This window comes from Colius striatus, chromosome W, assembly GCF_028858725.1.
Source record: "Colius striatus isolate bColStr4 chromosome W, bColStr4.1.hap1, whole genome shotgun sequence".
Taxonomy (NCBI): Eukaryota; Metazoa; Chordata; class Aves; order Coliiformes; family Coliidae; genus Colius; species Colius striatus.
In genome coordinates this window covers 28,707,618-28,731,488 of record NC_084789.1, presented here as the reverse complement: position 1 = coordinate 28,731,488, position 23,871 = coordinate 28,707,618, and the positions used below count along the sequence as shown (strand labels likewise).

The window sequence follows — 23,871 nt, the reverse complement described above, 5'->3', positions numbered from 1 at the left end:
CAGCTCTGTTCACAGATCCTCTGGAGTTGACTAGCCAGGTGGCCTTTTCTAAATTTGTGTCCCAATGTTTGAATGTCCCACCCCCCATTGCTCTCAGTGTGGTCTTCAATAGTCCATTGTGTTGTTCCACTTTTCCTGAGGCTGGTGCATGATAGGGGATGTGATAAACCCATTCAATGCCATGCTCTTTGGCCCAGGCATCTATGAGGTTGTTCCTGAAGTGCATCCCATTGTCTGACTCAGTTCTTTCTGGGGTGCCATGTCGCCAGAGGACTTTCCTTTCAAGGCCCTGGATAGTGCTCCGGGCGGTGACATGAGACACAGGATACGTTTCCAACCAGCCGGTGGTCGCCTCCACCATTGTGAGCACATGGCGTTTGCCTTGGCGAGTCTGCGGCAGTGTGATGTAATCAATCTGCCAGGCCTCTCCGTATTTATATTTCTGCCATCATCCTCCATACCATATGGGCTTCCACCGTTTGGCTTGTCTGATTGTAGCACGTCTCACACTCATGGACAACCTTTGCAATGGCATCCAAGGTTAAATCCACCCCTCGATCACGAGCCCATTTATAGGTGGCATCTCTGCCTTGATGACCTGAGGTGTCATGAGCCCACCGAGCTAAAAATAACTCCCCCTTGTGTTGCCAGTCTAAATCTATCTGAGCTGCTCCAATCTTTGCAGCCTTGTCCACTTGCTGGTTATGCAGATGTTCTTCAGTGGCCCTGTTCTTAGGTATATGGGCATCTACATGGCGCACTTTCACAACTAGCTTCTCCAGCCGAGCAGCAATGTCTTGCCATATTGAGGCAGCCCAGATGGGTTTGCCCCGTCGTTGCCAGTTGTTCTGCTTCCATTGCTGTAACCACCCCCACACAGCATTTGCTGCCATCCATGAGTCAGTGTAGAGATAAAGCCTTGGCCAGTTTTCTCGTTCAGCAATGTCTAAAGCTAACTGGATGGCTTTTACCTCTGCAAACTGGCTCGATTCACCCTCTCCTTCTGCAGCTTCTGAAACTTTGCGTAGGGGGCTCCACACAGCTGCCTTCCACCTCCGATGCTTCCCCACAAGACGACAGGACCCATCAGTGAGCAGGGCATACCGCTTCTCATCTTCTGGAAGTTCCTCATATGATGGGGCCTCTTCAGCACGGGTTGCCTCCTTTTCTGGTGATATTTCACTGTCTTCACACTCTGGCCAGTTTGTGATCAGTTCCAGAATTCCAGGGCGGCTAGAACTTCCTACACGAGCTCGTTGTGTGATCAATGCGATCCACTTACTCCATGTAGCATCAGTTGCATGATGTGTGGAGGAGGCCCTCCCTTTGAACATCCAGCCCAGCACTGGCAGTCGGGGTGCTAGGAGAAGTTGTGTTTCTGTGCCGATCACTTCTGATGCAGCTTGAACCCCTTCATATGCTGCCAGTATCTCCTTCTCAGTTGGAGTGTATCGGGCCTCGGATCCTCTGTATCCCCGACTCCAGAATCCAAGGGGTCGGCCTCGACCCTCCCCAGGTGCTCTCTGCCAAAGACTCCAAGTAGGGCCATTCTCCCCAGCTGCGGTGTAGAGCACATTTTTAACATCTGGTCCTGTCCGGACTGGCCCGAGTGCCATTGCATGAACTATCTCCTGTTTAATTTGTTCAAAACTTTGTTGCTGCTCAGGACCCCATTCAAAATCATTCTTCTTTCGTGTCACACGGTAGAGGGGGCTAACAATCATACTGTAATTTGGAATATGCATCCTCCAAAAACCCACAACACCTAGGAAAGCTTGTGTTTCCTTTTTGCTAGTTGGGGGAGACATGGCTGCAATTTTGTTGATCACATCTATTGGGATATGGCGACGTCCATCCTGCCATTTTACTCCTAAAAACTGGATCTCCTGTGCAGGCCCTCTGACCTTACTTTATTTAATGGCAAAACCAGCCTTCAGAAGAATTTGCATTATTTTCTTTCCTTTATCAAGGACTTCCACAGCTGAGTCACCCCACACCACAATATCAATGTATTGCAGATGTTCTGGGGCCTCACCCTTCTCCAGCATGGCCTGGATCAGTCCATGGCAGATGGTGGGGCTGTGTTTCCACCCCTGTGGCAGTCGATTCCAGGTATACTGAACCCCCCTCCAAGTGAAAGCGAACTGGGACCTGCACTCTACTGCCAAAGGAATTGAGAAGAATGCATTGGCAATATCAATGGTGGCATACCATTTGGCTACCTTGGACTCCAGTTCATATTGGAGTTCCAGCATGTCCGGCACAGCTGCGCTCAGCGGTGACGTGACTTCATTCAGGCCACGATAGTCCACTGTCAGTCTCCACTCTCCACTCGACTTTCGCACGGGCCATATGGGACTGTTAAAGGGTGAGTGAGTTTTGCTGATCACCCCTTGGCTCTCCAGTTGGCGAATCAACTTATGAATGGGAATCACTGAATCTCTGCTGGTGCGATATTGCTGCCGGTGCACTGTTGTGGTTGGAATTGGCACCTGTTGTTCTTTTACCATCAGCAACCCCACAACAGAAGGGTCCTCTGAGAGGCCGGGCATGCTGGATAGTTGTTCAATTTCCTCTGTCTCCACTGCAGCCACACCAAAGGCCCACCGGTACCCTTTTCGGTCCTTAAAATACCCTCTCTTAAGGTAGTCTATGCCCAGGATACACGGGGCTTCTGGGCCTGTTACAATGGGGTGTTTGTGCCACTCATCTCCAGTTAAACTCACTTCAGCTTCTAACAAGGTTAGCTGTTGAGATCCCCCTGTCACTCCAGAAATACAAACAGATTCTGTCCCTTTACAACTTGATGGCATCAGAGTGCATTGTGCTCCAGTATCCACTAAAGCCTTGTACTCTTGTGGGTTTGATGTGCCAGGCCATCGGATCCACACTGTCCAATAAACTCGGTTGTCCCTCTCCTCCACCTGGCTGGAGGCAGGGCCTCCCTAGTACTGGCCATGGCAGTCATTGGATACCTTTTGTAGAAAAGAGCTAGAAGTCCCCTCGAGGGGACTAGAATAGAGCTCAACCCTCCTATTCTGTCTAGGGAGTTGCTCACTGGAAACTGGAGCAGCATCTTTCCAAGAGATATTGCTCCTTGTAGCGGTTTTTCCCTGTAACTGCCGTGCCCGTGCCCTTAAGGCCGAAGTAGGTTGCCCATGCCACTTGTTCATGTTCTCTCCCTGGTCCCGCAGGTAAGACCACAAAGCACCTCGTGGTGTCTGCCCTCTATATTCCCTCTCTTGAACAGAGGGACATCTACTAATAGCTGAAGTATGGACTCGGGCAGGTGGAGTGCGGGACATATCTTCTTTGAATTGGTGGAACTCTTTTGACATTTTATCTACAGCCGAGACAACAGCCTGTAGGGAGGAAGACAGACTTTCTTCATATTGCTGAAGTTGAACACCCATTTCCCCCACTGTTTTCCCCTCAGCTTCTTTCCAGGAGATGACTGCCAATGAATTAGCATAAGATGATGGTGCACTTTGCAGAAATCTTCGCCACATAGACTGTGTGCACTGGACCTCATCTGGGTCTGTTGGTAACTGCTCATTATAAATCATTTCCCGCACAGCTAACTCCCTCAGGTACTGGATACCTTTGTCCATTGTGGTCCACTTGCCTGGGTGGCATATGATATCTTCTTTGAAGGGGTATCTTTCCCTCACACCAGACAAAAGTCTTCTCCAGAGGCTGAGGACTTCTGTCTTCCTTCCAATCGCCTTGTCAATGCCGCCATCCCGGGACAGAGAGCCCAGTTGCCTGGCTTCACTGCCCTCCAAGTCCAAGCTGTGGGCCCCATTCTCCCAGCATCGGAGCAGCCAGATAACAAGGTGCTCGCTTGGGTGGCGACTGTAATCTTTTCGCACTTCTCGCAGTTCGCTCAGGGACAAGGATCGGGTGATTATCTCTGGCTCTGGCTCTGACTCTTCCTCCCGTTCCCGTGATGACACTGGTTCATCTTCATCCCTCACAAGGCGAACTGATTTTTTTATGTGTTTCTTTTTCTGGACAGGAGCAACTGACACTGCCACAGGTTGATCCTCTGATTCAGGATCAGTGTCTACTGTTGGAGTTAGGGCAGCAACAGCATCAGTTGCCTCGGTTTGAATAGCCACAGTGGTTGCTAGGGTGGCATTCCTAATCTGTACAAGTAAAAAACTCTTCCAATACCTGTTCATATTCTTCTGTATATCAATCCCTCCATAGCTGCCCAACCTCATAACAGTCTGGAAAACACATTTCACAACTCTACCCAAGAAAAATACCCTACCTAGAGGACAGAGCAATAAAACCACAATGGCTGGGACATCCCAAGTGCATTCTGAATTGTCAAAAGCTATTGCAGTTAACTTGAATGAGTAAGGGAGGATGGAAAAAATGGAAAAATTACGTCCCTCCATTTTTCCCATGAACTGAGTGTCATTACTGTCACTACATTCTGAAAATAAATGTCCAAGTTGCAGAAATGCCAACTAAGTCATGTACAAGTATTGGCCTAGCTCCATACACAGTGATACAACCATACCATAAGCCAGTAACAACCAGTATATCAGAACGAGTGCTTTCGTCTCTTTTCCAAAGGACATAAACACTATCAGAGAGAATACATAGTGCATATGACAAATTATGGGCCAACAGCAGTTAAGCAAATACATCAACATTGTGACAATTGTTTCAGCCTACTGTGTCTTATTTCAACCCTGCGGGCCCCACGTTGAGCGCCAAATAATGTCGTGGTTTTGCCCAACAAGGGACAAAGAGCCACGAGAGTGCTCGCTCACTCCTCCCCTCCCGGTGGAGTGGGAAGGGGAACCAGAGAAAAAGGGGAAAACCCGCGTAGGTTGAAATAAGAGCGGTTTAATAGAACAACAATAAGAAGAAATAGGTTCAGGGGGAAAAAGGAACAGTTTTAACAGTAAACAAGGGAATATACAAAAGGAATGGCGCGTGCCGCGGCTGCTCACCACTCGGGACCCGGCGCGACCCCCCCTCCCCCTCCGACCGGCAGCCCCTAGGTACTGGGCATGATGTCAGTATGGTATCGAATACGTGTTGGCCAGCCCGGGTCAGCTGCCCATGCTGTGCCCCTTCCTACTTCCTCATCAAAGTTAACTCTATCCTAGACCAAACCAGGACACCTGTATTTGATGCGTGAGGTTGGTTCCTTTCAAAAGTGGTCGTAGTTTTTCTAACAACTCGTTGGGTATTCCCACTATTAGTTTTAACCATTGCAGATCTCCTAAAAGCTTCTGAGCATCATTCAGGGTCTTTATTTGTAGTTGGAGCTGTAGCTTCTGTGGTACTACGAGCTGTTCTGATAAAGACCATCCAAGATATTTCCATGGAGCTGTACGCTGAACCTTTCCTGGAGCTATCACAAGGTGGCATTGAGCCAGTGCCTGTCGAATCTCCTCCACCTGTTGTTCCGTAAATGGTGCAGGCTGAGAAAAGAGGATATCATCCATGTAATGGTAGATGATAACGTTAGGCCATCGTCATCAAAGAGGTTGTCAAGCTGCGTCAACATACATCTGACAGATAGTTGGGCTGTTACGCATGCCTTGGGGCAAAACTGTCCATTCAAAACGATGGTCGGGACCTTCTCTATTTATTGCAGGCAATGTAAAAGCAAACCGTTGTGTATCCCGCTGATGTAAGGCAATGGTAAAAAAGCAGTCCTTTAGATCTACGATTAACAGTGGCCAACCCTGCGGAATCATAGCCGGACTGGGTAGTTCTGGCTGCAATGCTCTCATAGGTTCCATTTGTTCGTTTACTGCACGTAGGTCATGTAACAAACGATACTTGCCAGATCTCTTTTTAATAACAAATATAGGAGTGTTCCATGGGCTTGTAGATAACTTTAAATGTCCTTGGGCAAGTTGCTCTTGCACTAACTCATGAGCATGCTCAAGACTTTCCCTTTTTAAAGGCCATTGCTTAACCCATACTGGCTCGGCTGTTTTCCAGGTAATAGGAAGTAGGAAAGTCCATGCAACGGCCATTATGCCAAAGGGTGCTCATTTGTTAGGACCATTCCTATCTGGGCTAGTATGTCTCGACCAATAAGACATTGCACGGTTGGAGGCAGCTGCACAACAGAAAAACTAGCAGTTATAGGTTTCTCATCCACATGAACCAAGATGGGTGGAGAGCGACTAGCCAGAGTAAGTCCTCCTACCCCAGTCACAGTAGTTGCTGCCGGTTGCAGGGGCCGGTGTTGTGGCCAACATCTTGGGCTGATAATGCTGGAATCTGCCCCCGTGTCCAATAATCCCATCAAGGATCTTTTTTGTCCTTGAAATTCAAGGTCTATTTTGCGTTTAGGCCTTTCACTGAGATCCATAGTCAACAGTGTAAGTCCTCCCGTGGAGCCAAATCCCCCTTCTCCTCTTAAGTCCTCTTTTATTGGTCTTATTCCTTTTGACATTTGTTCCAATGGTATTAATTGCGCAATTCTCTGATTTTTCATAATTTGTATTGGTGGAAAGGGGGTGTGGGCCATGATCATAATTTCTCCCAAATAATCTGCATCAATAACTCCGGGGAGAACAAAGAGTCCAAGCATGGTAGTTGACGAGCGTCCTAACAACAATGCGCCCACTGTTCGTCCCCCTATAGTGATTGGACCTTTCACTCCGGTGGGTATCTTCTGTGGGCTTGTTGTCATAATGGTAACATCTACTGCTGCTGCCAGGTCCATTCCGAGACTCCCACTTGTGGCTGGCTGGAGGCAGCTGCTGACATCTGTTGAGCTGCAGCAGCGACTTGTGTCTGAGCGCGGCCACTGCGGTTCGACGCGCTAGAATTGGAGTTTCCCGGCCTGTGACGACACGCCCCGGTGTTGTGATTGTCCGTTTGGCATTTTTGACACCAGATTCCTGTAGCATTGCATTCACGATGGAAATGTCCAATTCGGCCACACCAGTAACACTTTATCCGTCCACTTGAAGAGCCCCTTTGAGTGGTCACAGCGGATGCTCGAAGGGGTGCAAGGGCGGCTAACACCTGATTCTGAGTTGCTTTCGCCTGTTCCTTTAATCCTAATCCCAATTCCTTAATAGATTCCACGAGAAAAGCTTGTTGACCTGTCGGGACCTGGGCCATACGCTCTAAAGCATCTTCAATTGACCAATTGGCTCCTAACATACTCAATACTGTCCTGGTAGCTGGATTACAGTTCTGTAGGGCGCACTGTTTTAGCAAGGCGCCACGCATATATTCCGGAACTCCAGCCCTCTCTATGGTGGAGGCAACTTTATCAATAAAGGTCCCGAACGTTTCATCCCGACCTTGTTTGATTCCCATATATATTGGCACTCCACCTGGATCCTTTACCTTTTCCATAGCCTCCCTTACTAATCGCATTGCCTCTCTACACTTATCAGGCCCTCTCAAAGCCTGAGCCTCCGTACGGAGGAAGGGTCCCAATCCCATCAGCTCTTCCACCGTCACACCATAGAGAGGGTCGCCTTGCTGACGCTGAGTTGCGACACTTTCATTCACTAATGCCTGCCAATGTGCATTAAATAACAGCTGCTGATGTTGTGTATAAATAAGTTTTACTATGCCTCGACAGTCAGCGGGCAGTAGCAACTGGGTTCCCCATACATAGTCAATCATTCCTTTCACTAGTTCACTATTTACTCCGAACTGGCTGACCGTGGACGGCAACTGGGATAACAACTTCAAGTCCAGAGCAGAAATTGTTGCTTGCATACCTCCCCCCGCAATGGGTTGGAATACCAGTGGCAACGCCAATGTTCTGGCTGCTTCCAGTGCATCGCCATCCTGTTTTCCCAGACAATCTTTTGCGAGTGCAGCCCAAGTCTCCCTCCGCTCCCTTGCAATGGCCTCTGCCAGTTGACTTTCTGCTCCAGGGACAGGCTCACCAAGTGGGGGGAGGTGGTGGGGGCTCTTTAGGCCGGCACTCCTGTTCCTCAGGAGGGTCTGATGGCTCACATGGTTCTCGTACCCCGTCCATGCCTCCAGGGCTATTTTCTACAAGCCGGGGGGGAGCATTACTTTTGAGACGGTAGGAGCCAGTGGGATGGATTGGAACCAGTCACGCTCATAGTTTTTATTCTTACTCTATGCTGCTGATGCGTGCTCAGCAGCCTTCTTTTCTGCCTAATGTTGCAGCAACACATTGTGCACTATCCTCCAAAGCTTCCCTAACTTTTTAGCTGTCTTATCGTCCTCCAGGGTAGCTTCCCACAGCAAATCCCCAAATTTACGCCATTCACTCAATTCATGCACTGTATGTGGATTTTGAAACACTCCCTTAGCATACCCATAAGCTAACAACCCTGGTAGGTCCTTTTGCAGATCTATACCCTTTATCTGCGGCTTCTGCAAGAATGCAGTAAATAAATCATATGCCGCTTGCCTTTCCATACCTATTATCATCAGCGCGCTGTTGCAGCCCTTCAAGGTCTGGTGGCACATATCGACCGGGCTCGTCTATATAGTCACCCAGGGCATGGCATGTTCCCAATTTTCACGCTTATTGCCATCCTTGTTGCGTAGGACCCGAACCCCTTCGTCGCTCCACCGTGGCGCCAAGCCACTATCACGTCGGGGTCACCATTTGCTGAAGACGATGGGAGACAAGCCCACCCTGTAGTGCAACAAGTCCATATGCATACATATTGCAAAAGCTAAGCTCATCAATGGTTCCCAGTTAGATGCAAACCTCGACCTTGTTTCAAGATACTCCAGATACTTGTGGCTGCTTAACCTAAAATAAGCTCCTGTTTTCTCATCCTGATATCATACATCTCTCTTGCTCAAGGACACCATGTCCTTGAGCAGGAGTCCAATATCTTATCGCTTAATGCTGACTGCCTAACCAGCTGTATTCCATCATGTCCTCTTTCCTCTAGCCAGGTCTCCACAAAACTCTTCACACATACTCAGTGGTATAACTTCTACTGACAGCCTGTATTTTTTCAATGGGACCTGAGCAATCCAAGTCATTTGAATTGGAGACATCTCCCACCGGAAAGCAGCTGCTAATGTGACACAGTGCAAGTTGATAGACTCCAATGTGACCAACGTACCACTGTAGGTGGGGTCTGCATACCTGCTTTCCTGTACTGCCCAGATGCAGTGGCCTAAGTTCTAACGGCAGTATTCATTTTTTCAAAGGGAGCTGAGCACGCCAAGTGAGTGTTATTAGAGATAACTCCCACAGAAAAGTAGCTGCAAATATGACACAGTGCTGGCTAATAGACTACATGGGTACCTACTTACTACTGTAAGTTGGGTCTGCCTTCCTGCTTTCTTGTAACTCCCATACACAGTGCTATAACTTAACCTGTAGCATATATTTTTTCAAAGGGACCTGAGAAGTACAAGTGAGTGGGATTGGAGATAGCTTCCACAGGAAAGCAGCTGCAAATGTGACACAGTGTTGGCTTATAGACTGCATGGGAACCTACTTAACACTGTAGTTTTTGTCTGCCTTCCTGTTTTCCGTTACCTTATATACGGAGTGGTATAATTTCTACCGACAGTCTGTATTTCTTCAATGGGAGTTGAGCAGTCCAAGTGAGTGGAATTGGAGATAGTGCCCATAGGAAAGCAGCTGGAAATGTGACACAGTGCTGGCTGATAGACTACATTGGGACCTACTTACTACAGTAGGTGGGGTCTGCCTTCATGCTTTCTTTTAGCTCCCATAGGCAGTGGTATAACTTCAACCCCCAGCATGTATTTTTTCAATGGGAGATGATCAATCCAAGTTAGTAGGATTGGAGATAGCTACCACAGGAAAGTAGGTGCAAATGTGAAACAGTGCTGGCTGATAGACTACATGGGGACCTACTTAATACTTTAGGTGGGGTCTGCCTTCCAGCTTTCTTGTAGATCCCATACGCAGTGGTATGACTTAACTGACAGCATATATTTTTTTCAATGGGACCTGAGTAGTCCAAGTGACTGGGATTGGAGATAGCGCCCACAGGAAAGTTGCTTTAAAGATGACACAGTGCTGGCTGAAAGACTACATGGGGTCCTACTTAGTACTGTAGGTGGGGTTTGCCTTCCAGCTTTTTTGTAGCTCCCATATGCAGTGGTATAATTTAAGCGACAGCATATATATTTTCAATGGGACCTGAGCAGTCCAAGTGAGTGTTATTGGAGATAGCTCCCACAAGAAAGCAGCTGCAAATATGACACAGTACTGGCTGATAGACTACATGAGGACCTACTTACTACTGTAGGTGGGATCTGCCTTCCTGCTTTCTTGTACTTCCCATGCACAGTGGTATAACTTCTATCGCCAGCATGTATTTTTTCAATGGGAGTTGAGTAGTCCAAGTGAGTGGGATTGGAGATTGCTCCCCGTAGAGGGTCTGGGATGGTAGTGATTTTCCACAGCAGCTCCTGCAGTGCTGTGCTTACTGTTGATATCAATATTATGGCTACTACTTGCACAGCACCAGGAATGTCCCTCCAGCATTCCTTCCCCCACCTTCACCAAGAGCTGTGGGTGGGCATGACCTTTGGAGGGACTATGGCCAGGACAGATGACCCAAGCTGACCAAGGAGATATTCCATACCATATGACGTCAGCTCAGTAATATAAACTGGGGGAGAGGTGCAGGAAGGGGAGGCGAGATTCATTTCTGGCCTTCCAAAAGCAACCGCTACGCGTCCTGAAGCCCTGCTTCTCGGGAGGTGGCCGGACATCGCTGCAGATGGGAAGTAGAGAGTAACAGCTTTATCTGCTTTTGCTTTGCTTCCCGCGCGTGCGACTTTGCTGCTTCTTTATTAAACTGCTTTTATCTCAACCCACGAGACTCCCATCTTATTTCCTCCCCTTCCCTGGCTTGCTGAGGAGGTGGGGGATAAAGCGGTGTGGTGGGCACCTGGCATCCAGCCAGGCTCAAACTACCACACTCCCACAGGAAAGCAGCTACAAATGTGACACAGTGCTGGCTGACAGACTACATGGGGACCTACTTACCACTGCAGGTGGGGTCTGCCTTCCTGGTTTCTTGTACCTCCCATATGCACTGGTATAACTTCTTCCCACAGTCTGCATTTTTTCAGTGGGATTTGAGCAGTCCAAGTGAGTGGGATTGGAGACAGCTTTCACAGGAAAGCAGCTATGCCGTGAAGTTTTTTGTCTCTTGGCCTGAAAAAATCAGACTTAAAATGTGAAAACCAGGCTCGAAGCCTGAAACCAGGCTCGAAGCCTGAAAAACCTAAGCAGTCCAAGTGAGTGGGATTGGAGATAGCTCCCACAGGAAAGCAGCTGAAAATGTGACACAATGCTAACTGATAGACTACATGAGGACCTACTTACTACTGTAGTTGGGGTCTGCCTTCCTGCTCTCTTGTAGCTCCCATACGGAGTGCTATATCTTAACGGAAAGCATGTATTTTTTCAATGGGACCTGAGCAGTCCAAGTGAGTGGGATTGGAGATAGCTCCCAAAAGAAGGCAGGTACAAATGTGACAGAGTGCTGGCTGATAGACTACATGAGGACCTACTTAACAATGTAGTTGGGGTCTGCCTTCCTGCTCTCTTGTAGCTCCCATCGGCAGTGGCATAATTTCTACCGACAGTCTGTTTTTCTTCAATGGGATTTGAGCAGTACATGTGAGTGGGATTGGAGATAGCTCCCACAGGAAAGAAGATGTAAATGTGAAACAGCGCATACTTATAGACTACATGGGGATCTACTTACTACTGTAGATGGGGTCTGCCTTCCTGCTGTCTTGGAGCTCCCATACGCACTGTTATAACTTCTACTGACAGTCTGTATTTTTTCAATGGTCGTTGAGAAGTTCAAGTGACTGGAATTGCAGATAGGTCCCACATGAAAGCAGCTGCAAATGTAACACAGTGCTGACTGATAAACTACATTGGACCTACTTACTACTTTTGGATGGGGTCTGCCTTCCTGGTTTTTTGTTGCTCCCATACGCAGTGGTATAACTTAAGCGACGGCATATATATTTTCAATGGGACATGAACAGTCCAAGTGAGTGGGATTGGCCTCTTCCCGGGCCAGGTCTGCGTGGAGGGTGGTTGGTGTCCCAGGGAGGTGAGGGCGTCACACACACAGGGAGGGGTTGGGCTACCTTGGCCAGGTGGGCCCGAAGCTTGTTCTTGGCATCTTGGCAATGCGGTTGTTGAGGACCACATTCACCCTGTTGAACTGGCACCGCATCTCGGTGGCTGTCACCTCCATCAGGTTCTCAATGGAGTCCCGCAGCTGGGCGGAGGCCACCCGCTCTCTCTGCGACTGGAGGATGTTGTCGTCGCTGAACTTGGCCCACGACTTGGGCACGGAGATGCTGGTGGGGGGAAAGGAGAGGGCCGCGGTCAGCCCATGCTGGGAGGGCCAGGCCCTGCACAGACACAGCCTTCCCTGGTGGCCTTTCCTGTTGGGGAAAGGGAGCGGCACCGAGCATCCCGGGACGGCCGGGTGTCAGCGCTGCCAGACGGGCACTCACATGGCATCCACCCGTTGCACCCCGTGGTAGTAGCTGATGCCGTCGGAGCAGTTCCTCAGCTGGTGACACTTGCCGTTGATGCGGCGGGCTGCCTGCTTGTTGGCCAGGTCCTTCTCCAGCTCTTTCTGGGCCGCCCAGTTGGTCCTTAAACGCACAAGGACAGCCATGGTGGCCACGTGTGGGTGGGACGGTCTCCTCCCCTTCCCATGGCCGCGCAGCTCCCTTTCACCCTTCCTCCCACCCCCCCCCCTCCATCCCTCCCGGGCAGCTCTGTGCTCCCACCAACATCCCTGCCCGCTCCCCAGGGAGATACGGGGCTCCTCCTTACATGAGCTGGGCTTTTGCCTTCTCCAGGAATAGCCATATCCTCTCCTGGCAGGCCCTGATGCCATCCACTTCCTGGGCAGAGAGAGGCAAAGCACAAGCCATCAGAGGCCACGCTCCAGCGTCACGGCTGACAGCTCTGCTGACCTCAACTGGAAGGTGGGATCTGCGTCCAGACTTACTGTTAAAAGCTCTTTCTGCACCTCGTCATGGACAAGGTTGATGCCCATCCTCTTCTCCCGCTGCAGGAGGCACTCCCGAGCAACCTGTTGGGGAGAGGCCGTTGGTGCCGGCTGCAGGGCTTCCCGCAGGGATGCTGCCCGGCTCAGGACAGGGCAGACAAGAAAGGGGAGGTGGACACAGAGACGAGGACAAGGGCAAGCAGCGCCCTGGGCAGCCGGTTTAGGCCACGACTAATGGGCGGCAGAGCTCGTTTCATGCAGCGGCAGCATGAAAGCCCCGGGAGAGAGCACACGTGTCCCTGGTGCAGCGGCAGCAGTGGACTACAGCTTGCGGCCCACTCACAGGGTGCTCACCTGGAGAGGGGCCTCTGTCTCGGCCAGAGCTCTCTCCAGTCGTGCCTTCATCTCTCTCAGGGCATCGCTCTCCTTGATGATCTCTGCCAGCTCATGGCAGAGCTCCGCCTTCCAAAACTCAATGTCGCTGACTCGCTGCCCCAGCTTCTTTGTGTTGTCTGCCTGGCTCTTGCTGGTCTGTTGGTATTTGTCCTGCACCAGGCAGAAGGTATCAGCCGTCAGCAGCTCCGCCTTGCGCCGGGACGTCTCCGTCTCGTGGTAGTTGCTCTGGTTGGAGCGGTACCAGTCGCCGGGGCTGTAGCGGGTGAAAAGCGCCGTTCTGTTTGACACAGAAGGCAGCATCTCGCTGGGGCTCAAGCCCTGGCAGGTGCCAGACAAGGGAGCCAGAGTGGGGTGGGTGGCAGCAGCCTTATAGTAGGCTCTGGGCATCCAGGGGAGGCCGTAGCTCTGCAGCAAGGCGTAGCGAGGAGCACGGTTCTTGTAGCTCGAAGCCATGGGGCTGATGGCAGGCAGAAAGCGGGCAGGAGTTGACTTGGGGTGAGCGGATGTGGCGGTTAAGGGAGAGCCAAGCAGGTCCATTCTCTTCCGGGACATGTCCTGCACAGAGGAGACGGGAGAAGACAACTTCCCTCAGTCAGCTCCTGCACTTGCCTGACAGCAACAGCTGAGAGCACAAACGGCGACGCACACGGCACCCACACGTGGCCTGTGCTAAAGCCCTTGAAAACAAATCCCTCCCCAAGCGTTTGCCTAAGTCAGGGTTGGACTGTGGGGCTGGGATCCAGCACCAGGTCAGAGGAGCAAACCACGGCTGCTGAGGAGAAGGGCTGACACCGGGCCTTCATCTTCCTTCAATCTGTCAGTCCAGGGCAAGTGCACTTGCCCTTCCTCCACTGCCCATCTCTTTCTTTTGGCTGGCATATCTGCTGACCTCAGAGGCCTCCAGGGATCATTTTCACTTGAAAAGCTCCATTGCCAGCCCCAAGGGCTGTGAAGACACAGCCGCTCCCAGCTCAGCACCAGCTGTGGGCCAGGGACTCCATCCTCATCCTCTCTGTCTTCACAGCATGAAATGCTGGGCTGAGGACTCTGCAGGGGAGCCGAGCTTTGCAGGACGGGGCCACAGGTGACCAACCCACCCCCTCCTCCCCCAGAACAGCCATCTCTTGATCTCAAAGGAAGAAAACCGGTCTGTGGCTCACCTGACGCCAAGGGAACATGCTTGGAAGGGAGAGATCCCACAGCCTTGTCAGAGCGTCTTGTAAACAGCAGCCTTGCAGTAACCCTGGGAGGAAAGACCACACAGGAAGATTGAGCTCCTGAGAGCTGCCTATGGCACTCTGGGGGCTCTTTCTCTTTCCAGGTGGAGGTTCTCAGCCCCTTCTGAGCAGAGGGCCACCAAATGTACCCAACACACCCCAGCTGAGGGCAAACGGCCAGGAGGGTCTGCTGAGCTGGGCATGAAGCTCTTGTGTGGGTACAGGTGTCAGCCCCTGGCACAGAAAGTTCCTGCGGCAGTTGCAGGCAGCTGTCGTGTTGCAGGGACGTGTCCTTCCCCGAACCCGTCCCGTCCCTGCTGCTCCCAGCCTGGCTCAGCCTGGGGGGCTGGCGGTGCCCGGGAGCTGCTGCTCACCGTGTGCTGTCGGCTCAGTGGCCCCACGGCCAATGTGGCCCTGTCAGGGACACAGGCCCAGGGAGCATTGCCAGGGGCACAGGGGGCTCTGTGACCTCATTCTGCGTGGGCCAGTCCCGGCAGCCGAGAGGGCGGCTGGATGCAGGAGTGGGCAACCTGCTCCCGGCCTCTCCTCACCCTCCCCTTCTCAAGGAGATGGAGTTGCTCTCTCTGTGAGGGAGCAATTAGACTGCATTGGGCACTGGAATTTCTCACCACGATGAACAAGGCCATCAAAATAGATTTTTACACTGCCTACAGACAGGTGGAGAATTCTGAGTAGGTTCCAGTCCAGTGGTTTTGTATAATGAATAAAGATAAGTCCCAGCAACTAATTCAGGATATCTCAAAAATCTCACAAATCAAAGTCCGCAAGCGCATCAGGGGCAGAGAAATTTTTGTGAGTTGGCGATTTATGAAAGTTGCTGGTCCTAGAATGGGAGTTACGTGCCCTGTACCTAGATCTCGCAGAGAAGTTGTGCTTCAGTAAATAATTGCTGGAATCGGGTAATTCCATGCCAACTTGGCTTTCTTTTGAACATCTTTCTTTCAAAATCTCAAGATCTTTCTTAGAACTGCTAGTTCAACTCTGGCTGCCCAGGTGATCAGTACCTGGGTGTCCGCAGACAGCGTGAACAGCCTCTGCAGAATTCAGGATGCACTGAAACAGCAGGTGAGAAGCTGAATTCACGGCCAGGTGGGACTTCTGCCCATAGGCTCCCAACAACGCTGTTTCCGATTTCCCTGAAAGTCTAAGGAACAATTAATTCTGCAAAGTACCAACAGTGGTGGCCATTTCCAAATTAACTTACGTGTTCTGGGAGACAGCCCAGCTCAGTCATCAAGACAGGAACCTTTCAAAAATTATGACTCCAGGGTGACAAATTCTATGGGCAGTGGTGGAATAAAACCAAGTGCTATAGTCCATAGTTTTTTTCTGTTGTACCTGGTGACAGGACAAGGGGCAATGGGATGAAGCTGGAACACAAAAGATCCCATTTAAACACAAGAAAAACCTTGTGTTACAGTTGAAGTGAGGGAGCACTGGCACAGGCTGCCCAGGGAGGGTGTGGAGGCTCCTTCCCTGGGAGGACTTCCAAACCCGCCTGGATGCGTTCCTGTGACCTGATCTAGGTGGACGCGTTTTGGCAGGGTGGTTGGACTAGATGGTCTCGAGAGGTCCCTTCCAACCCCTACAGTTCTACGATTCTATGAGCGTACAGGCCCTCCTGCAAGCCCGTGGTGATGCAAAGTGTCCAGAGTGGCTCTCCCAAAACCACTGGGCTTCTTCCTAATAGATACTGGGTGAAACCCACCCCAGTGAACTCTTACTGTGTCCCCGTGTCCCTGACAATTCTTCCTCATCTCCGATCTAAACCTCCCCTGCTGAAACTTGATGCAACTTGCCCTGTCATTCCTTACTGGAGAGAAGAGATCGACCCCCACCTGGCTACAACCTCCTTTCGACTGCTCTCTGTCCCACCGCGAAAGAGCAGCGGCAGAAAGAGGAAAACCAAAGGAAAAAGAAAACCCGGGCAGACGATGTAACACACCAAACGATCATTTAATTCCCACTCAGGCCTTTCAGAAGGAAGCAGAATCTAACTACGCCACAAAAAGGATCAAAGCAAAAGTGGGAGTGCGCTCGGGCCAAACTAGGAACAGCTCCAACGGGAGATGCGGTGAGGGCCGCTGGGCCCAGCCTACACGTAGCCGAGCAGCGGCACGGTGCTGGGGAAGGCCTTGCACAGCCCCAGGCACTTCTCCTGGTCCAGGAAGAGCGAGTTGGCCTTGACAGAGAGGTCGTACTCCAGCGTGGCCTTGGCATGAATCAGCCACTGCAGGCTCCCAAAAGAAAGCAGGTGCAAATGTGACACAGTGCTGGCTGATAGACTACATGGGGGTCTACTTACTACTGTATGTGGGGTCTGCCTTCCTGCTTTCTTGTAGCTCCCATACGCAGTGGTAGAACTTAACCGACAGTCAATATTTTTTTTCAATGGGCTATGAGCAGTCCAAGTGAGTGTTATTGGAGATACCGCCCACAGGAAAGCAGTTGCAAATGACAAAGAGTGCTGGCTGATAGACTACATCGGGGTCTACTTACTACTGTACGTGGGGTCTGCCTTACAGCATTTTTGTGACTTCCATACACAGTGATATAACTTAACCGACAACATATATTTTTTCAATGGGACCTGACAAGTACAAGTGAGTGTTATTGGAGACAGCTCCTACAGCAAAGCAGATGCAAACGTGACACAGTACTGGCTGATAGATTACATGGGGACCTACTGACTACTGTAGGTGAGGTCTGCCTTCCTGCTTTCTTGTAGCTCCCATACGCAGCGATATTACTTAACCTACAGCATATATTTTTTCAATGTTAGTTGAGCAGTCCAAGTGAGTGGGATTGGAGATAGCTCCCACAGGAAAGAAGCTGCAAAAGTGACAGAGTGCTGGCTGATAGACTACATGGGGACCTACTTACTACTTCAGGTGGGATCTGCCTTCCTGCTTTCTAGTAGCTCCCATCAGCAGTGATATAACTTCTACCGCCAGCATGTATTTTTTCAATGGGAGATGAGCAGCCAAAGTGAGGTTGATTGAAGATAGCTCCCACAGGAAAGCAGCTGCAAATATGACACAGTGCTGGATGATAGACTACATGGGGACTACTTAAAAATGTAATTGGGGTCTGCCTTCCTGCTTTCCTGTAGCTCCCATACACAGTGATATAACTTAACCGACAGCATATATTTTTTCAATGGGAGTTGAGCAGTCCAAGTGAGTGCGACTAGACATAGCTCCCACAGGAAAGAAGCTGCAAAAGTGATACAGTGGTGGCTGATAGACTACATGAGGAATTGCTTACTACTGTAGGTGGGGTCTGCCTTCCTTCTTTCTTGTAGCTCCCATAAGCAGTGGTATAACTTAACTGACAGCATATATTTTTTCAATGTTAGTTGAGCAGTCCAAGTGAGTGGGATTGGGGTTAGCTCCCACAGGAAAGCAGCTGCAAATGTGAAACATTGCTGGCTGATAGACTACATGGGGACCTACTTACTACTTTAGGTGGGGTCTCCCTTCGTTCTTTCTTGTAGCTCCCGTCGGCAGTGGTATAACTTCTACCGCCAGCATGTATTTTTTCAATGGGTGCTGAGCAGGCACAGTGAGTGGGATTAGAGGTAGCGCCCACAGGAAAGCAGGTGCAAATGTGACACATTGCTAGCTGATAGACTACATGAGGACCTAGTTACTTGTGTAGGTGGGGTCTCCCTTCCTGCTTTCTTGTAGCTCCCATTCGCAGTGGTATAACCTTTACCGAGTCTGTATTTTTTCAATAGGACCTGAGCAGTACAAGTGAGTGTTATTGGAGATAGCTCCCTGTAGTGGGTCTGGGATGGTAGTGGTTTTCCACAGCAGCTCCTGCAGTGCTGTGCTTACTGTTGATATCAATATTATGACTACCGCTTGCACAGCATCAGGGCTGTCCCTCCAGCATACCTTCCCCCACCTTCACCAAGAGCTGTGGGTGGGCATGATCTTGGGAGGGACTATGGTCAGGACAGCTGACCCAGGCTGACCAAGGAGATATTCCATACCATATGACGTCAGCTCAGGAATATAAACTGGGGGAGAGGAGCAGGAAGGGGAGGCGAGATTCATTTCTGGCCTTCCAAAAGCAACCGCTACGCGTCCTGAAGCCCTGCTTCTCGGGAGGTGGCCGGACATCGTGGCTGATGGGAAGTAGAGAGTAACAGTTTTATCTGCTTTTGCTTGGCTTCCCGCACGCGCGGCTTTACTGCTTCTTTATTAAACTGCTTTTATCTCAACCCACGAGACACCCATCTTATTTCCTCCCCTTCCCTGGCTTGCTGAGGAGGTGGGGGATAAAGCTGTGTGGTGGGTACCTGACATCAAACCAGACTCAAACTACCACACTCCCACAGGAAAGCAGCTGCAAATGTGACACAGTGCTGGCTGATAGACTACATGGGGACCTACTTACTACTGTAGGTGGGGTCTGCCTTCCAGCTTTTTTGTAGCTCCCAACCGCAGTGGTATAACTTCTACCGCCAGTCTGTATTTTTTCAATGGGAGTTGAGCAGTCCAAGTGAGTGGGATTTCAGACAGCTCCCAAAGGAAAGCAGCTGCAAATGTGACACAGTGCTGGCTGATAGACTACATGGTGACCTACTTACTACTATAGGTGGGATCTGCCTTCCAGCTTTTTTTTACCTCCCATTCAGTGGTATAAATTAAGCGACAGCATATATTTTTTCAATGGGAGTTGAACAGTCCAAGTGAGTGGGATTGGAGATAGCTCCCACAGGAAAGCAGTTTCAAATGTGACACAGTGCTGCCTGAAAGACTACAGGGGAGCCTACTTAACACTGTAGTTGGGGTCTCCCTTCCTGTTTTCTTGTACCTCCCATACGCAGTGGTATAATTTCGACTGATAGAATGTATTTTTAAAGGGAGCTGGCGAGGCCAAGAGCGTGGGGTTGGAGATAGCTCCCAGAGGAAAGCATTTTCAAAGATGAACCAGTGCTGACTGATAGACTATATGGAGGTCTACTTACTACTTTAGGTGGGGTCTTCCTTCCAGCTTTTTTGTCGGTCCCATACGCAGTGGTATAACTTAAGCGACAGCATATATATTCTCAACGGGATCTGAGCAGTACAAGTGAGTGTTATTGGAGATAGCTCTCACAGGAAAGCAGCTGCACATGTCACACAGTGCTGGCTGATAGATTACATGGGATTCTACTTACTACTTTAGGTGCAGTCTGCCTTCCTGCTTTCTTGTAGTTCCCATATGCAGTGGTATAACTTCTGCAAGAGTCTGTATTTTTTCAATGGGAGTTGAGCAGTCCAGGTGAGTGGGATTGGACATAGCTCCCACAGGAAAGCAGGTTCAAATGTGATACAGTGCTGGCTGATAGACTACATGGGGACCTACTTATTACTGTATGTGGGGTCTGCCTTCCTGCTTTCTTGTAGCTCCTATAGGCAACGGTATAACTTCTACCTACAGCATGTATTTTTTGAATGGAAACTGTGCAGTCCAAGTGAGTGAGATTGGAGATAGCTCCCAAAAGAAAGCACGTGCAAATGTGACAATGTGCTGGATGACAGACTATGTGGGGACCTCCATAACACTGTAGTTGAGGTCTGCCTTCCTGCTTTCTTTTAGCTCTCATACGCAGTGGTATAACTTAACCAACAGCATAGATTTCTTCAATGGGATCAAAGTAGTCCAAGTGACTGCAACTGGAGATAGCCATCACAGGAAAGCAGCTGCAAATGTGACACAGGGCTGGCTGATAGACTACATGGGGACTCACTTAAACCTGTAGTTGAAGTCTGTCATCCTTTTTTCTTGTTTCTCCCATACACAGTGGTATAACTTCTACCGACAGTTTGTATTTTTAAAGGAAGCTAACGAGGCCAAGAGAGTTGGATTGGATATAGTGGTCAGAGGTAAGCAGCTGCAAATGTGACACAGTGCTAACTGATAGACCACATGGGGACCTGCTTACTACTGCAGATGGGGTCTGCCTCCTACTTTACTTTAGATCCCACACGCAGTACTATAACTTAACGGAAAACATGTTTTTTTTTCATTGGGAGCTGAGCACTCCAAGTGACTGGGATTTGAGATAGTGCACTCAGTAAAGCAGCTGCAAATGTGACACAGTGGTGGCTGATAGACCACATGGCGAACTACTTTACACTGTACTTGGGATCTGCCTTCCTTCTTTCTTGTAGTTGCCATGCGCAGTGGCATCAGCAGCACAGAATAAGAATAAAAACGATGAGCGTGACTGGTTCCAATCCACCCCGCTGGCTCCTACCGTCTCAAAAGTAATGCTCCCCCCGCCCGCGTGTAGAAGCGTCGGGAGAGGCAATGATAGTAGTGCCGAGAGAGGCGTCGGAAGAGGTGCCGGGAGCAGCACCGGGAGCCGCACCGAGAGTAGTGTCGGGAGCGGCGCTGAGGCGGATGATACTGAGAATAGAGAAAAATCAGCCAGCCCACGTTCCGCCAAAGTTGGCGCCTGACGGAAATGGAGGCGGGACAAAGGGGAAAAGTCAGCCGCCTCATTGGCCACCGAAGATGAGCGATCTACGTGGAGGACTGACAGGAGAGAGCTAGAAGACGGAGTCTGGTGAGGAGACGGGGGGTGGTGCGGCTACGCGGAGTGAAGAAAAAACTTCTTCTCTACACAAGAGTTTTTACAAAGTCAGACAGAGGAAGGGGCTTCGGAGCAGAGCCCCCACGGGAGAGCTGCGTCCCATTCGAGCCCAGCCGGCCGAGTTACCCCTGGGACGACTTGCAGGGGAATGCCAAGTGGGCGGAGTCGGGCAAGGGTGCAGCGCAGGATGATCAGAGGACAGTGAGGGAGCGCGACCCCATGTTAGACTGGGCACCATCGGACACGAGAGGGAAGAAAAAGTAAACATGGGAGAGAGTAATACCGACTGCGCCGCCGGGGACGGCACGGAGTGAGCCAGACCCCCCCCGCCCTTTCCATCCGCAGCCGCCGCCGCGCAGCCGCTACCCGCGCGTCTCCGGCGTGCCCCCCCACACACACCGCGCGCCAACACCGCCGGCCCCAGGCCTCGCGGACCGCTGCACTCATCCTTTCCATCCTGAATCCATTGCCTCAAAGAGTGTAAAAACTGTTGGTCGTGATGTTATGCATTTTGCTGTAAAGGTGATGATGAATAGTGGTTTTCTTACAGTGGAAACTTTCTAAGGTGGTTTAGGTGTCAGGAATGGAACTTGGAAGAACAGAACATTTTGACATTGAGAAGCTAAAAGGTGGTTTGTATTTTGTCATACTGTATATGCTTCAAATGATTGTGGTAAATGGTTTTAGGCAATTTCAACAACACAAGCAAAACATGTGGCTTACACTGGCCAAAGCAATTAATCAGTCTACAATATGTTTATCAATGGCAACTCCAGAGAATCCTTTTTCTACCTGTTTGGTGGGAGTTCCATCAGATGTGGCACAATGGCCTGTACCAAATGCATTAAAACCAAATCCTTTAGTTAAGGGTAATGGCAAAGTTGACAGCTGGGATTTGATCATTTAATGGCTGCCAATAATGACAACAGAGCCACAGGAGTTAGAATTATTGGGATCTATAAAGATGGATTTTTGTGTTATGTTTAATTTTACCAGCAATACCAAAAAATTTGGGACAGAATGTGTATCCCATCCTGGGCGTGTATAAGAACACAACATCTTGGTGCAATTATACTTCACCAAAAAGATCCAGGTCTGGTCTTGTGCCTGCACAGTTACCAAAGGGAATTTTTCTGATCTGTGGGGACCAGGCATGGCCTGGAATACCCTCGAGATTAAAAAGGGGACCATGCAGTTTGGGACAACTGACGATCTTGATGCCTAATGACACAATGATTTAGAAACATCATTGTCCAAAACAATTTGTGAATGCATTTACTGGTGAATGTGATGACTATGTTACCTTTGGTCTCACTCAGCAATAATAGCAACTAGTATATTTTCTCCAGGTGTAGGAGTATCTGCTTTATTAACTCAGCTATGCAAATTAGGATACGGGCCTAGCAAACAAAGTAACCAAACTTCAATGACATTAGAAGACTTGGTTAGTAATGTAAGTAGTATTAGCCATACAACCTTGCAACATAGACCTACTAGAGATTTTACCTTTAGCACGAGTATAATAACTTTGTTTGTCAGCTGTGCTTTTTTTTTTTAGTGGATAAGAAACTTACCAGGCATGAGTTGCTAAACTAATGTGCAGATTGTCTTTGAGCTGCTCTCGACTGTGAGAAACCAAGAAGCAAAAATACCTACGAGATAACAACTTCGAGCAAGGAGGAGGCTGAGGCAGCATGTGAAGCCGCAAGGCTTATCACAGAAAACTACAGCTGGCTTTTAAAGAAAGGAACAATTAGTACTATAAACACGCTAGCTTTGCTGCTGATTATGGAGGTCTGATGCTTGTTAGTAAAATTTGAGTTATTAAAAACAGTGGAGCAGGCTGCCCAGAGGGGTCATGGACATACCAGCTATCCCCATGCATTGAGCCACGATATCCCTCACACTAGCCAGGGACAGGCGGTCGTTAAGTGCGCTCACAGCTCAACTGTCTTAGGGAGGGGGAGAGCATGGGGTGTAGAAGATAGGAGTATAACGGTCTACTGAGTCTGTCTTGAAGATTGACGTGTTTCTCGGAGTGCTCGCCGTGATGCATATCAAGATGGAGTCACTCAACTATAGGCAAGATTGAATAGTGAAGTGGAACACAACCAGCACCTGATCATATCTTCCTGCAATTGGCTCAGCTAGCATATGTGCTGGGCAGACATGTTATGTATCAGCCCATGTTACAGGACACTGGAGTCATCGAGCATAGGGAGCGGGAGATGTGGTAGGTGTCCAGAAGATCTCGGGTTGTAACGTGAGAGGTGGAAGGTACAGAAGAGGTGGGCATGGGGTGGAGTGAGAGCAGGTGCTGGTGGTGGCAGATATGGGCACATGGTGTAAACAAGGGGTTGAAGTTTGGCAGATGGATGTCACTCGTGGCAGAGTTTGGAAGACTAAAATATGTGCATGTAACCATAGAAACATGGAGCAAATTCATTTGGGAAACAGCACAGACAGGGGAGAGGATCATACATGTGGAGTGTCATTTATATAGCTGTTTTGCAATAATGGGAATTCCTCAGAAAATAAAGACAGACAATGGGCCGGCCTATATAAGTAGAAGCATAGAACAGTTTATGAGGCAATGGGGAGTTGAATATGTAGCAGGGATTCCCCATTCCCCCACAGGACAGGCCATAATAGAAAGAGCTAA

General features: G+C 49.7%; 1 pseudogene; it reads right to left on the bottom strand.

Moving 5' to 3' along the window:
* Positions 1–11,787: 11,787 nt before the first annotated feature.
* LOC133628409 (tektin-3-like) lies at positions 11,788–13,916 on the bottom strand (annotated as a pseudogene).
* Between the last annotated feature and the right edge of the window lie 9,955 nt (positions 13,917–23,871).